The sequence below is a fragment of the Dermacentor andersoni genome, unplaced genomic scaffold, assembly GCF_023375885.2.
Source record: "Dermacentor andersoni unplaced genomic scaffold, qqDerAnde1_hic_scaffold ctg00000044.1, whole genome shotgun sequence".
Lineage (NCBI taxonomy): Eukaryota > Metazoa > Arthropoda > Arachnida > Ixodida > Ixodidae > Dermacentor > Dermacentor andersoni.
In genome coordinates, this window is record NW_027314758.1 from 155,916 (window position 1) to 170,775 (window position 14,860).

A 14,860-nucleotide genomic window follows, 5' to 3' on the forward strand; every position below is an offset into this window, starting at 1 on the left:
ATGCGGCCATCACAATATAGCAGCTTTGTGCAACACTTTTGGTGTCCACATTGTACAATCTCCTGAAGCGCTGCTTAAGCATCCCAAAAGTGTTCTCAATTGACACTCTTTGTTGACTGTGTCGTCTATTGAAGTTTCTTTTCCATGATGGAAAAGAGCCCTCATTGTCCCTGAAAGGTGTCATTAACCAAGGCATCAAGGGGTACGCACTGTCCCCAAGAATGTAGTTCTCGCCACACTGCGAGGCTGCACGTTCGAAAAACGGGCTTTCCAATAGAGACCTTTAGCGTGTCCGGTATTCGGGCAAGCGCGGGCGGTTTTCCGGTTTAGCGGGGGCGTTAACGTGAGCGGCCAGATTGGTGGCGCCAGCTGGTGGCGCAAAGCTCAACCACACAAACACAGAGCTAATTACTATATTCTGCTTAGCTGCTGGCGTAAATTTTCGACAGTGGCGTAATCGTGTTCACAATTACGCCGCTGCCAAAAATTTGCACGGGTGGCGAAGCAGGATATGGTGAGTTACTGCAGTTTTAGCGATGCGTTTGTCTGGTTGAGCTCTACAACACCAGGCGGCTTCACCGCTCACGTTTACGCCCCGACCATCCGGTAATCCGCCCAAACCGCTCCCGTTTACCGGAATAGCGTACAAGCTAAAAGTCTCTAATCGCGGGCGTCGTGCACCGATCCCGGAAAGCCGATGAAAACATTCAGGAACTTGTTCCTGTCGTCACATATTCCTATAGGAGGCTGATGGACGGCCACTTCTTTCGATTAAAGTAAGACTGTGCCGATTCGCTGGGGGTTAGGATCTGGATATGCGACCCGTCTATGCAGCCGATGGCGTTCTTCGGGCCCTTACCACCGCTCTTGGCGAGGAAACCGGCTTTGATGCGGTTCACTTCCACGCTACTGGGCCAGCATATTACTTCACCGCTAATAGCGTGCAGGAAATAAATGACCCGTGTCACGCAAGCGTGCACGGATGATTCAGTAACATCGAACTTGTCGGCTATGGCGTACATCGACATTTGTGACCCGATGTACACCAATGCTATGAGGCTTGTTTTTTCTGCAGATATTTGTGGACGGCCTTGAACTGCGCTCGGATAGAAAGCCGAAACCCCGAATCTGCCACTGACCCAGTCGAACGTTTCCCTGGATAGCCTGAACAGCCTTTTGAACTCGTACTCTTGGTACCTGTTTACAACCTCCTCGTAGCCAGGCACACGAATGGCATCTTCGCGCACCAACGCGCAGGCGACCGCAACGCAGACGTCGTCGAACTCCTCGTCGCTGTTACTGCCATCGCTGTCGTCGAAATCGTCGTCGCTGTCAGGGTCTAGCAGTTCCATGGCAGCTTCGAAGAGTGCAAGCGCCATCACGGTCGTTTTTTGACTAACACTTGCAACAGACACCGCACACGTTGCGAACGTAGACACAGAACTCAAAGCAGGTCTGCACTTGCGTCTTCGTTTTGGCTGTGGCCATCTGTGGCTGCACCTGAACCGGCGCTGCACGCTCGCAGCACCACTTGGCACCGGTGCGGCACTTTTCAGAACTAGTGCAGCCGGTGCAAGCCAAATCGAAGAGACCTACCGCACGCCTCAGCTGCGGCCGGCATAGAGTTTCTCACCATATTACCTAGAGGGAAATCTGGCGCTGCTGCGCTGTGGTATGCATGGGAATGCCGGTATGTTGTGGATTCGGATTGGCATCGTTCTCGTAGAGACAGGACACCTTGAAGACGCGCTTGGCAAGTACCGTTCCGTCTGTCACAATGATTCATTTTCTACTAGAACAGCACATAAAAAGCTGTTTTAGCTTTAATATTACGCGAAAACATGTTTTGTTTAACTATGAGAACGTGTTATTGTGTGTACGACTACATGTTACGTAAGAAGTATCAGCGGGCCGCTAAAGTTGGAGGACAGACGACAAGGTTTGCGCTCCCTTTGAAACAGTTGGTCGTCTGTTCTTGCTTTTCTTCGCTTGGTCATGCATTGTGGGTGAGTAAAGATGTAATATGCGTGAATGGAAACATTTTATGAAGATTTTACTTTGAGAACGCGTTATTTGCGTAGCCATATCCACGTTTTAGAGAAGCCTCTTACAACACCAGCCAACACGAGCCTCGCAGACACATATACCGTCATTCCCATGACGGCACGGTGCCCCCTTAAGAAACTCCCATAGATGGTGGCGCCAGATTACCCTCTAGGTGTTATAGTGAGAAACTCTATGGCGGCCGGCGATACGAGCGCTATCTGGCGTTTTCCAAGAGCGACGTCGTGCCAGTGTGGCCGCTGCATAGCGCGAACGGCGCTAAATTTGGCGAGGAAGTTGCGCATAAAGCCCGGGTGCGCGTTTGTTGGACGTTACGCAGTTACGCCGGTACGCTACGCTTGAGCAGTTCCTTTGTGTCGGTCGTTGTGCGTTGCGGGCGTTGCAAGGTACGAGCTGCCGACCTTGATTACACACTCTGCGAGCACCCAAAAGCGCGCTGTAGGCAAAGAAAAAATAAGTGGGGCCGCTCTCAAAACACAACTGCCTTAGAACTCCTTCCTGCTTGCTGAAGCGAATAAATGAAGTGCGCCTGCGAAGTAACGGACAATGACTTACTTTTCTTTCTAGGTGGGCTGTTCACATGTTTCATTTTCCTTCTATCGTCTCAGAAGCTACGTTGTGTATGCAGCTGACTGTATGGAAACTGACCCTTGCAACGTTTAACACCCGAATCCTCTCAAGTGAGGCTAGCTTAGCAGGACTCTTAGAAGAACTATCAGACATTGTTTTAGATATTGTCGGCCTTAGTGAGAGTAGACGAACTGGTGAGGCTTACACATTACTGAATAACGGCCATGTCTTCTGCTATAGAGGTCTCCCGGATAAGAAGCAATACGGGATAGGATTCCTAATCCATAAGGACACAGCGGGAAACACTGACGAATTCTACAGCATCAACGAGACGGTAGCAGTAGTCATAATAAAACTCAATAAGAGGTATAAATTAAAGGTTGTACAAGCCTACGCTCCAACGTCGAGTCACGACGATGAGGAAGTCGATCAGTTTTATGAAGATGTTGAATTAGCGATGAGAAAAGTGCACACGCGGTACACAGTAGTAATGGGTGACTTCAATGCAAAAGTGGGGAAAAAGCAGGCGGGTAAACAGGCAGTTGGAAACTACGGTGTCGATTCTAGAAACGCTAGAGGAGAGATGCTGGTAGAATTCGCAGAAAGGAATAAGCTCCGAATAATGAACACCCTTTTCGGGAAACGCAGCAACAAAAAATGGACATGGCGCGCAAACGTCCTAATGGTGAAACAAGAAATGAAATTGATTTCATACTTTCTGCCGATCTTTCTACATCCTACATAGTGCAGGATGTAGAAGTCTTAGGTAAGGTAAAGTGCAGTGATCATAGGTTAGTGAGGGCCACGATTCACCTCAATTTGAAGAGTAAAATTGGTCAAGAAAAAACAGGTAAACTTAGAGGCAGTAAGGGTAAAAGCAGACAAATTTAGGCTGGTACTTGCAAACAAATATGCAGCCTTAGAACAGAGAGATGATGATGATGACATAGAGGTATTGGATGAAACCGTACAAGGCAGGCTTCAGAGGGCAGCAATTGAAGTAGGAGACAAGGCACCAAGGCAACCAGTAGGCAAGCTCTCCCTAGTAACAAAGGACTTAATAAAGAAACGACAAAGAATAAAAGTGTCCAACTCAAGAGATAAGATAGAATTCGCGGAACTGTCAAAACTGATCAACAAAGCGAAAATAAGTGATATTAGAAATTATAAGGTGAGAAAGACTGAAGCAGCTGTAAATAATGGACGCAGACTGAAATCAGTGAGAAGGAAACTTGGCATAGGACAAACCAAGATGTATGGACTGAAAGATAAGCAGGGTAATATCATCAGCAATCTCGAAGGTATAACAAAAGCAGTGGAAGAATTCTGTACTGACCTGTACAGTAGCCAGAGGACTCAGGAGTACTCTATACGAAACAATAGTGAACAGTATACAGAAATCCTCCTATAACTAATGATGAGGTCAGAAGGGCCTTGCAAGGCATGAAACGGGGAAAGCGGCAGGAGAGGATGGAATAACAGTCGAATAAATGAAAGATGGAGGAGACATAATGCTGGAAAACTGGCGGCTCTATCAACTGCAAGGGTCCCAGATAACTAGAAGAATGCACACATACTAATCCACAAAAACGGCGACGTTAAAGAACTGAAGAATTATAGGCCCATTAGCTTACTCCCAGTATTATATAAAATATTTACCGAAATAATCTCCAATAGAATAAGTGCAACATTGGACTTTAGTCAATTAAGGGAGCAGGCTGGCTTCAGGAAAGGATACTCTGCAATGGATCACATCCTTGTCATTAATCAGATTATCGAGAAATCCGCAGGGTACAATAAGCCTCTCTATATGGCTTTCATAGATTACGAAAAAGCATTTGATTCAGTAGAGATATCAGCAGAGATAGAGACATTGCGTAATCAAAGAGTACAGACCGCTTACGTAGATACCGCGGAAAATATCTACAGAGATTCCACAGCCACCTTAATTCTACACAAGAAAAGTAGGAAGATACCGATGAAGAAAGGGGTCAAACAAGATGACACGATCTCTCCATTGTTATTCACTGCGTGCTTGGAAGAAGTATTCAAGCTATTAAACTGGGAAGGTTTAGGAGTAAGGATCAACAGCGAATACCTAAGCAACCTTCGGTTTGCCGATGACATTGTTCTATTCAGTAACGCTGCGGACGAGTTACAACAAGTGACTGAGGGCCTTAACAGGGAGAGTGTAAGATAATGATAACTAAATTATGATAAACAGGGGAGTGAGTCAAAGATAATGATAAATAACCGGGCAAGGGAACAAGAGTGCAAGATTGTAAGTTAGCCTCTAGAGTCCGTGAAGGAGTGCGTTTACCTAGGTCAACTAATCACAGGGAACCCTGACCATGATAAGGAAATTCACAAAAGAATAAAAATGGGTTGGATTGCATACGGCAGACATTGTGAGCTCCTGACTGGTAGCTTACCGTTATCCCTGAAAAGGAAAGTATACAATCAGTGCATTTTACCGGTCCTGACATATGGCGCAAAGACTTGGAAACTAACAAAGCTTGAGAACAAGTTAAGGACCGCGCAAAGAGCGATGGGACGAAGAATGCTATAGGCGTAACTTTAAGAGACAGAAAGAGATCGGTTTGGATCAGAGAGCAGACATGCATAGACGATATTCTATTAGACATTAAGAGAAAAAAATGGCGCTGGGCAGGTCATGTAATGCGCAGATTAGATAACCGTTGGACCGTTAGGGTGACCGAATGGGCACCAAGAGAAGGAAAGCGCAGTAGAGGACGGCAGAAGACTAGGTGGTGCGACCAAATTAGGAAATTTGCGGGTGCTAGTTGGAATCGGTTGGTGCAGGACAGGGGTAATTGGAGATCGCAGGGAGAAGCCTTCGTCCTGCAGTGGACATAAAACAGGCTGATGATGATGATTCTACACTCTAAGAAAAGTTTACACTCTTTGAGGCTTATCTTGTCTCGCAACCATAATCGTCATCTATCATGAGCTCCTTTCCTTCCTTTAATGCTGCACGCCGGGTACTTTCAGGTCAGGAACAGCATGCACGTTATCAATGTGACATTGCATTCTCGAGAGGAAAGTAGCAAGTGCAGAATTTTCAAGAAAGGAAACGCAAGCAAGGCAGATGACGGTTATTGCTGTGGGACAAGACTCTTAAAATTTAAATGTTTGCGCCCTTTGGGGCTTACATCTTGTCCCACAGCAATAATCGTCATCTGCGTTGCTTTCGTTTCCTTTCTTAAAAACTCTGCCCTCGATACTTTCCTGCCGATAATGCAATGTCATGTTGATATCGCGCATGCCATGGCGCATGCCGTTCGTGACTTTGAAGTACCGGGCTCACAGCGTTAAACTTAATGGGGGCAAGATAGATGATGATGGTTATAATGGTTATACTGTACACCTGGGTATCATATTACATGCTGTATTTGCCATGGTGCCACTATCAGTGCATTCCCCAAAATGTACTTTATTTTTCTTTATCGTGTAAATATATTTTTGCCTGTATTGTGACCTACCACTCCTGTAATAGCCCAAAGTTGGGCTGACAGTGTCAATAAAAAAATGAAAATGATTATGGTTGTGAGACAAGTTAAGCTCCAAAGGGTGCAAACTTCTTTAAGAGTGTATATAGAATTTACACCCTTCGAGGGGTATTTGTCCCCAGAAGATAACTCTCATGCCGTTGGAGTAGTACCAGTACGCAAGATGGATGATGATTATTGTTGTGGAGAGAACGTACGTCCAAAAGCGTGTAAACTGTTTTGCGAGTGTAGAGTTTCTTGCGGAACAGAGGAGCTTCTGAGCATGGGATTTCTACACTCTAAATACAGTTGCACCCTTTGGGGTGTATATTTGCCACAGAACAATAATCGTCATCTGCCTTGCTTGCGTTTCCTTTCTTGAAAACGCCTCGCTATTTACTTTCCCGTCGAGTATGCTCTGTCATGCTGACAACGCACATGCCGTTCGTGACTTGGAAGTACCGGGGTCGCAGCGTTAAAGAAAGAAAATGCGGGCAAGAGAGATGACGATTATTGTTATGTGGCAAATATACAACCAAAAGGGTGAAAATGTTTTTAGAGTGTACTCTAAATACTTTAAACAGCGCCTGGTACTTCCAGGCCACGAATGGCATTCGCGTTATCAGCGAGTCGAGGGTTCTTTGTCAGGAAAGTAGCGAGGGCAGAGCGTTGAATAAAGAAAACGCAAGCAAGACCGATGACGATAACTGTTGTGAGACAAAATTACACCCCAAAAGGTGTAAACTGTTTTTAGAGTGTATAGACCGTTTCATCGGGCGAGGAGGATAGGGCGCGGGGAGAGCCTTTCCTCCTCTCTGGCTTGGGCGATCCGGCTCGGCGCTCCTTGAAAGTATTGCTGTCGCGTGCTGCGGAACGATTTTGAGATGTTTTAGATGGTACTTTGTGAAATTTACACCATGTCCGTTCATATAAGGTCGTCAGGGAAGCCTTTCGGTGCATCGGTAACTACAGTAGGCGGAAATATCTTTTGGGGGCGCAAAAATGTGACGCGTTTTATCAGCCGCGGTGTACGCACATTATCAGTCGCGGTGTGTGTATGTGTTGTGAACTATTTTGCTTATATCGGTTTTAATTCAACAAAGAAAACCGGTGTCTCTGTATTAGCAGTATGAAACGGTAAATCTGCTCAATATCTGATCGCTTGGCGTAGGGAGTAAAATAAAGTATAAGAGCACATGCTCGTGCACATCTAAGCGGCAGGCTCAATCAAATATTTGTGATGCACCGGCATCGTTCTCGCGCATTTCAAGTCTAGTAGGCTTCAAATTACCATATGTCTACGGTAGCCTTCCTGCATGAGGCCGATGGCGCTGCTCAACACAGCGAGCACTGCGGTTAGTGAACCAGCACGATACATGCGTAAGCTGTGCACTTCGGCATTGCCTTTTTTGCCTGCATACAGCCATAATATATGAGGGATCGCATAAAAAGAATGCGATGCCTATTTTCGAGGACAAAATTTCCGTAATACGTGTGAGTGCGTCGTAGAGAACGGAACGAACACAACCGAAAAAGAAATTCGGTTATCATCCTCTTTCTCGAAAAAGCAAGAGAAAACGGGCTAACGCCGCATTAGGGCCTCGCATGGTCACGCCGCACAATGTTTATAAATATATAACCGCTGATGCGGTATGCTTGGACCATGCGGCATATATAGAACAAACATATATATAATCCAGCACCTACCACTGCTTAGGACGCTCGCGCAGTTCGTAAACAGTCCCTTTGCTGGACAAGCGTAATTCAGACTGTAAGGTATGCTGCTATCACTTGCCAAAACTATTTTATTCAGGGGCGGAAACCTCATCCATCGAACCAAGTAGTCACGCGATGTAACCTGCAGCGAACAGTTTGAACGCTTGTCAAAGTATAACATCACAGCTCCTATCGTAGCAGAACCCACACTCACGCTGTTACGATCGTCGCGTATGTTTCATGGCTCCTAAATCGCAGCTCAGAAATAGAGGATAATACTGCAATAAGGTCGCATTAGTGATTGGAACATGCAGAAATACACAATTGATCTCCGAGGCTGATTGCAGACTCGAATATGCGCGCACACCATCGCGCTGCGTGTTCCGTCCACCTCAACGCCAGCAGAAATTCCGGCCATGACGCCTTAAACCACTTCAGCACGTCTCACAGAACCGTTTACCACGTAAAAGACGCACGTCATACTAAACAGACCGCACGACCGCGAAAACAAACGCCAGAACCTGCCGCCGAGCGTATACCTGCCATGCAAAAGACCGCTTTCACCCAAGCCAGTATGGCGCTGCTCATAGGCGGCGCCACTGCGTTCACAATATGGCGGCGCCTACGAAAAAACGGTCTATAGCCATTCTATAGTTTCGGATTATCAACTCTCTCAAAATCTCGCTAATATCGCGGATAACGAAGATAGTTTTAGAGCTCCTAGAAACGTAACTTTAGCTTAATTTGACAAAAGAAAATCTTACAAGCGTGCTTTTTGGATCAGGGCTACTAACGGCTGCGGTACTTAAATGAATGTTTTGCACGAGTGCCGTAATTTTAAAAAATTTACAGTCCTTCAGTCAATGTTCTGTTGACGACATCGGTATATAATCTTTTCATATACTGTATGTATCGTTGAGTGCATATCGGTAAACTGGGGTCAGCTGATGCTCAGTATAGGCGAATTATACGGCGATATGCGGCACAGTGCTATTGACCTGTCCACAAGGCGCATGCGCAGGCTTTATCAGAAGGTGGCAGAAATGGCTGGCACACGGAGACAGAAATAAATGTTATAGATGGATATAAACGAATTTTAGTGCTGTACAGCTACATCAGCAATACACATAAAGACGGTTATTTTAGGCAGTGGTCGTCGCAAAAGTGTGTCGCAAACTCCTCCTCCACTGTAGAACGGAGGAGTTCATGTGCTCTATAAAGTTTGTTGTCTCTCTCTCTCTCTCTCTCGCGAGCGCAAACGTATGCAGCACGCGGTGGGGTGGCTTGACGCGTCCTCCCCTTTTCCCGCGTTTCTTTTTTCGGCACCCGTTATACTGAGTACGGGGAAAACAGTGCAAATGGATAGGGCTATTCTAATAGCAAACATTTCAAATTGAACTGAATTCGAGTATTCGCGGTGCTGTAGTATTGAATACTCGAGTATTCGAGTATTCAATACTACAGCACCGCGCATCATTTTGAAAGAATCCAAACTTGACGAGTTCGTTCAAGTAATACATTTATTTGTCTAACTCGAAGTAGGGAATGCATGGGCTGCCTGAAACGAGACGTTCTTACTCAACGGCTGGTAATTATTTTGCATAAATGACCTCCTTCGTGTGTTTAGGAACTCGGTCGTCTGCACTTCAGACGATTGGCATTGGCAACTGCATGGGCCTTGACCGAAGACTCGACGGACGCGCTGCGCACTTAAAAGCGTTGAGAGTGGAGAGGCGTCGACGCCTAGATAATACAGAGAAAAAAAGTGCAGAAATTATATTCGATGGTTTCCAATGCAAGCGAACAGCCGAAAGCTTTTAGGAAGCTATTCGCCCTATCACAGAAAGGATGCGCTTGAAGTTGTGGATTTGTTTGAGGGCGGAAGTAGTGTTTGTTCTTTCATTCAGTAATTCCACGGAGAAGAGAATCGTTAAAGGGACCGACAATCGCCCAGAAAGTGTCATAATATGTTGGTGGAAATGACAAGACCATGATTTACAGTCATAGAAGCGAACATGCCGTTCGCGATTTAAGAAGGAATTATAATTTTGATTTCGTCCAGAAAGACGCGGAAAATAAGGATCTTAGCAAAAAATAGAGTTACTGCATATATCTAGCGAAAATCGGTATGTCACGCCAACTTGAGGTGATATCCTGACACTGTAGAGACGGACACACACGGATTACCGTTCGTAAGTTGGCTGAAATTAAGTGCACTATAATTATATTTTAAAATGGTAGAATCGCGGTCTTTGTATGACATAGGCGTTTGTGTTCCGTTTTATACGTATTACGAACTAAAGAAAAGTTCACGCTAACAAGCTGCACTGTCTTCAAGGCAACGAGATGCAACATGCAATGCGGCAACGAAAGAGTGCAACAGAAGGTCCCTGGGCTCATGCATGCGAAGGACCTGAAGTGCAACTCGCGGACAACGCAAGCTATCTACAGACACTTGCGAATATGAGTAGCAACGTAGCGACAAGTCTACCCTTTAAGTTTAGCTCAGAGAAATCGGGAATTGCAATCTTTAATGAAGAGACGAGTAATTACGTAGTATCAATTAAACAGCAAGTCATACCCATAGTCAAGCAATATAAATACCTCGGCGTATGCATAAACGAATGAAAGACTTTACTTACTCAAGCACCCACCAAGATAATCTGAAAATAAAGGGGAAGCGCAATTCAGAAATAATGAAACGTAAGCACTTTGGGGCCTCAATAAATATGAGGTGGTGTGTGGAATCTGGAAAGGAGTAATGGTGTCAGCGCTAACGTTCGCGAATGCCATTCTATGCTTGAAATCGGAGTTAACCAAAGATCGGCAGGCCGGTTGGCTTTGGGAGCCCACGGTAAAACCACAAATGAGGCGGTGCAGGGGGACATCGGTTGGGCCTCTTTTGAAGTCAGAGAAGCGCACAGCAAAATCAGTTTTGAAGAATCATGGTGAAAATAAATGGGCGGCTGAAATGCACAAGTATCCGTACCTTAAAGGCGTGGACACAGAATGGAGGAAGAGGTCAAGAAAGTTGGCGACCAAGTACAGGGTAATTGAAAGTGTAAACTGACAACTAGGAGTCATCAGAAAGAAAGTGAGAGAGTCAGAGACGGCGAATTGGATGCAAATAACGAAAGCAAAAAAAGAAAGACCATGGATCTTTACAAAAATAGGAAAAAGGAAATTAGAAAGGAAAATGTGTACGATAACACAGAATAGCCTTGGTACTTGACGCTCGAGCTGGTTGCTTAAGTGCAAAAACATACCGGAGCAAATATACGCAACAAAATGAGAACCAAGAGTCTTTAGACCACTCAGCACATCCTAATGGAATGCGAAGAGATTCACTCAGCGAGACCCTTCCAGAAGCGCTTGGATTTAAAGGGTATAGAAACATCAACAGGACAGCAGTCGATATAAGCAAGAGACGTTTAGAGTATCAGTGGAAAAAACGCAGAGAAGAGATTGATACGACCGGATCCGTTACAGGTATAGGTAGCGTCTTGAGAAGTCTTGAGAGAAGTCTTGGGGAAGAAAAACAAAATTAAAGAGATGTATGGAAAAGTGCTAGAATGGAAAACATGCATAGCAAACCTGATTAAATCAAGCAGGCTCGGTGACTATTTCACAGCGCCTCGTTTCAAAGGCGATTCTAAATCATGATGATGATGATGATGATGATCATTATCATCATCATCATCGAGTGGATGGGCAGGCCCGACGTGATTGCTTTTTCACAAGCTCGAGTTGACGAGTGGATACCCAGAGTTCTATGGTCTCCTTGTGATATACAGAATTCCATCGAATAATTGTGCCGCAATTGGTTGCCATTAATATACATGCGAACAGAAAAATGCAATGGGAGGAGGTCATCGGTCACTCACTTCCGCCTTGATAAGCGCGTGTCTGCTTTGGCATGGCCTTCTGAATTTGGGCGCTTATGCGCCTTCGGCTAGCTGTTGTCGTAGAGACATCATAATGTTAAAACGAACACGGGTCAGAAGCACAGAAGCAAGGAACACCATGACTTATATATGACCGAGGCAGTCGGACAGGAAACCACGAGAGCACCTATGTATTATTGCACACTTCAGAAAACGCGAAACGTGTGAAGATCGACTTGATAGACAAAATATTACTTTCTTACAGCTAGGACCGCACTTGTTACCTCCATCAGCCAGTGCCAGCGTACAATCGCCATCCCGCTGTCTCCAGCACGTTTGCTGCGTGCATACGATGGCTTCACGAACACGATCGTGACTGCACGTCGGTATATTCTTAAAAATATGCTCCACGGCATTTTCCATGCTACCGCTGTAGAATGGACACACCGAACTGTAAGCGTTTGGTTGCATTAAAGAAAAAAAAAAACGGGTACCATGAGAATTGGTCGTCGGGCCCTTTTACCAGTACATCTGTAGCGGTGCCGGAGAACCTCCTGCAGCGCCACACGGGGAGAGGGCGATCGGAGAAGAGGAGGCCTAGCTGTCCTTCCCGGGCGCTCCACCAGAGAATGTAAACCTCAAGCTGCTCCCAAAGCTCTCACGTGACAGCACGTCACGAGAGGCCTGACTATTCGTTTACACGCGCAACGATTTTACGAAAGCACGTGTTCAACGGCGCCACGTTCTGTCTTCGCATTGTCGCCGATTGCCTATAACCATAAGTTCCGGAAAAGCCCAGAATGTGCGATAAAACTTGACGAAATATTTATTTTACCGTTGGAAATGCTACATCTAGAACTCGCGCGTGTGTGAGAACTACGTTCGCATCGAATATTTTTTTTTAACCTGATATATTTACTGTTGCTGACGAGGGCGTCCCGCAACACAGTTGCACGTGAATATGCGCTCTTTGCGTCAGCTGTGAAAGTCTGACTACTGACCACCGGTCACCCACCACAGACCAACGAAAATACGCGAAAGAACCAAAGAAAGCAATTTATCCGCTCCATAAAGAAAAAGGAACGGCTTTTTGTTTGGAGAGCAGGAATGACGGTTTCTGTAAGTGGGGTGCTCAGAACCTTTGCATTCACAAGAATATGGTTTCGCGATTAGTGCCGCCGCTTCACTGAGTTGCTCAAACCAAAAGCGCGAAACGAGACTGATTGAGCACCACAGCGCTCTACACAACGTTCTCCGCACATTCCACAACCTTGTTCTTGTGTTTCTTGATGAAGTTGTGATTTGTTGAAGACTGTGGCTGAGTCATCTTGCACAACCTTCTCAACTTATTTGGCATTGATAGAACAAGCTTTTATGCATACGCGTTGCGCGACCTTCTTCAAGTTGGGAGAGAGAGAAACGAAGCGGGAAAGGTAGGGAGCTTAAGAGGAAGCTTTAGCTCGGGCCCAACTCCGACGCGGCCTATTCAAATGCATGTAAAACGCAAAAACGTTTTTATGAGATAACCCCTGGACCGATTTTGATGAAATTTGTTGCATTTGAAAGAGAAAGTCAAATTCTAGTGACTGTTGGAAGCGGAATTTCGATTTAGGGCTTGAATTTTCTCAAATCGATTTTCAAATATTTGACCGTTTGAAAAAAATGGAAGCATGAAGTTTACAAATTCATAGCTCTGCATCAAGAACTGATATCGCGGTTCTGTAAACGGCATCCATTAGATCATTCAAAGCGGACAAATTCAATATGTCATTTTACATCTTACGTGAATTCGTTACGTCGCTTACAATGGTTTTGCAAAAGTTGTATTTCCCTATGATTAAATATTTTTTATATTCATGTGTAACACATCAATTTTGTCTGCTTTAGATGTACTATTAGATTCAATTCACAGAATTGTATTATCATGTTTAGTGGTTGAGTTACAGAGTTGTAAACTTGATAGTTTCGTCTTTTGAAAATTTTCGATTTTTGGCAATTTTTAATAAAAAATTCACGACCTAACTCAAAAATTCGAAACCAACAGTCACTAGATTTTAAGTTTGTCTTTTAAATGCAACAAACCTCGTCAAATTTGGTGCAGTGGTTGCCGAGAAAAACGGATTCTCCTTTTACATGTATTTAGATAGGAGCACTCGAGCTAAAGCTTCCTCTTAACCAACAACGTGCCCGGTTGGCTACCCTACACTTGGGGAGGGGGAAAAGGTAAGCACAGATAGGGGAGAGAAAAGAAAAATAATAGCCAGTCAGGTTGGGAGAAATTTGATGCAGGTATACGAAGTGACAACAACTCTTTGATTTTCCCTGTGTGACCCTTATAAACCTCCTCTGTTTTTCCGTAGAATCTCTTCAACAAGTTTTCAGCAACTGAAACTTGCACGTGCATCAGGTAGCCTGCTTCGGTCAAGCGCCACGACAGCTGCCAGAAACTGTGGCATCTTTTGCTGGCAGGATTTCTGGACTGCTTCATGAAAACACGAGTTAACAATGATATGCTTTACAAGCTTGGAATGCGCAGAGTTAAAGGACACAAGCGACTTATTGCTACGCGTTTGATACAACCAGCACATGCTATCGTCACGCAGTTCACATCAAAACAGGTTATTTCACCACTGTCAAGGAATTCATGCGTCATTTGCAGAAGTTTAAAATGCTCCCGTCTCGCAATCAGTAGATTAATTAAAAGCATCTGACTCAAAGGGATTTGCGCAACTGCTAAGAAACATGAACAGCTTATTAATGTATCTAAAAGCTTTTCCACTTTTTGCCTTCCAAAACCCTTGCGAGGGCGCTGTCTAGTTTCAGTAAAATATATAATTTATGATGAGTGCAATACACGAGCCAATGCACATGCCTTCTTTCCGAAAATGTGGGTTGCCATCTTAGTGAACGAAATTCGATTTAAGGTATAAACTGAGCATAAATTTCTAACAAAAAGCACCACATGAGACACCTGATGCATTCTGAATGGATTAAGGTCGAATTCATTCGTGGATTCCTCAATGCAGATTAGTGTCGAGAGCGCTGGTGTCGAGTCACGTGGGTAAAGGAATACTTATCCTTTATGTCCATAGAAAAGGCAGACCATCTGCGAGGTAT

General features: G+C 44.9%; 1 pseudogene; it reads right to left on the bottom strand.

The window, feature by feature from the left end:
• Positions 1 to 660: 660 nt before the first annotated feature.
• Positions 661 to 1,394, bottom strand: LOC140214438 (uncharacterized; annotated as a pseudogene).
• Positions 1,395 to 14,860: the final 13,466 nt, after the last annotated feature.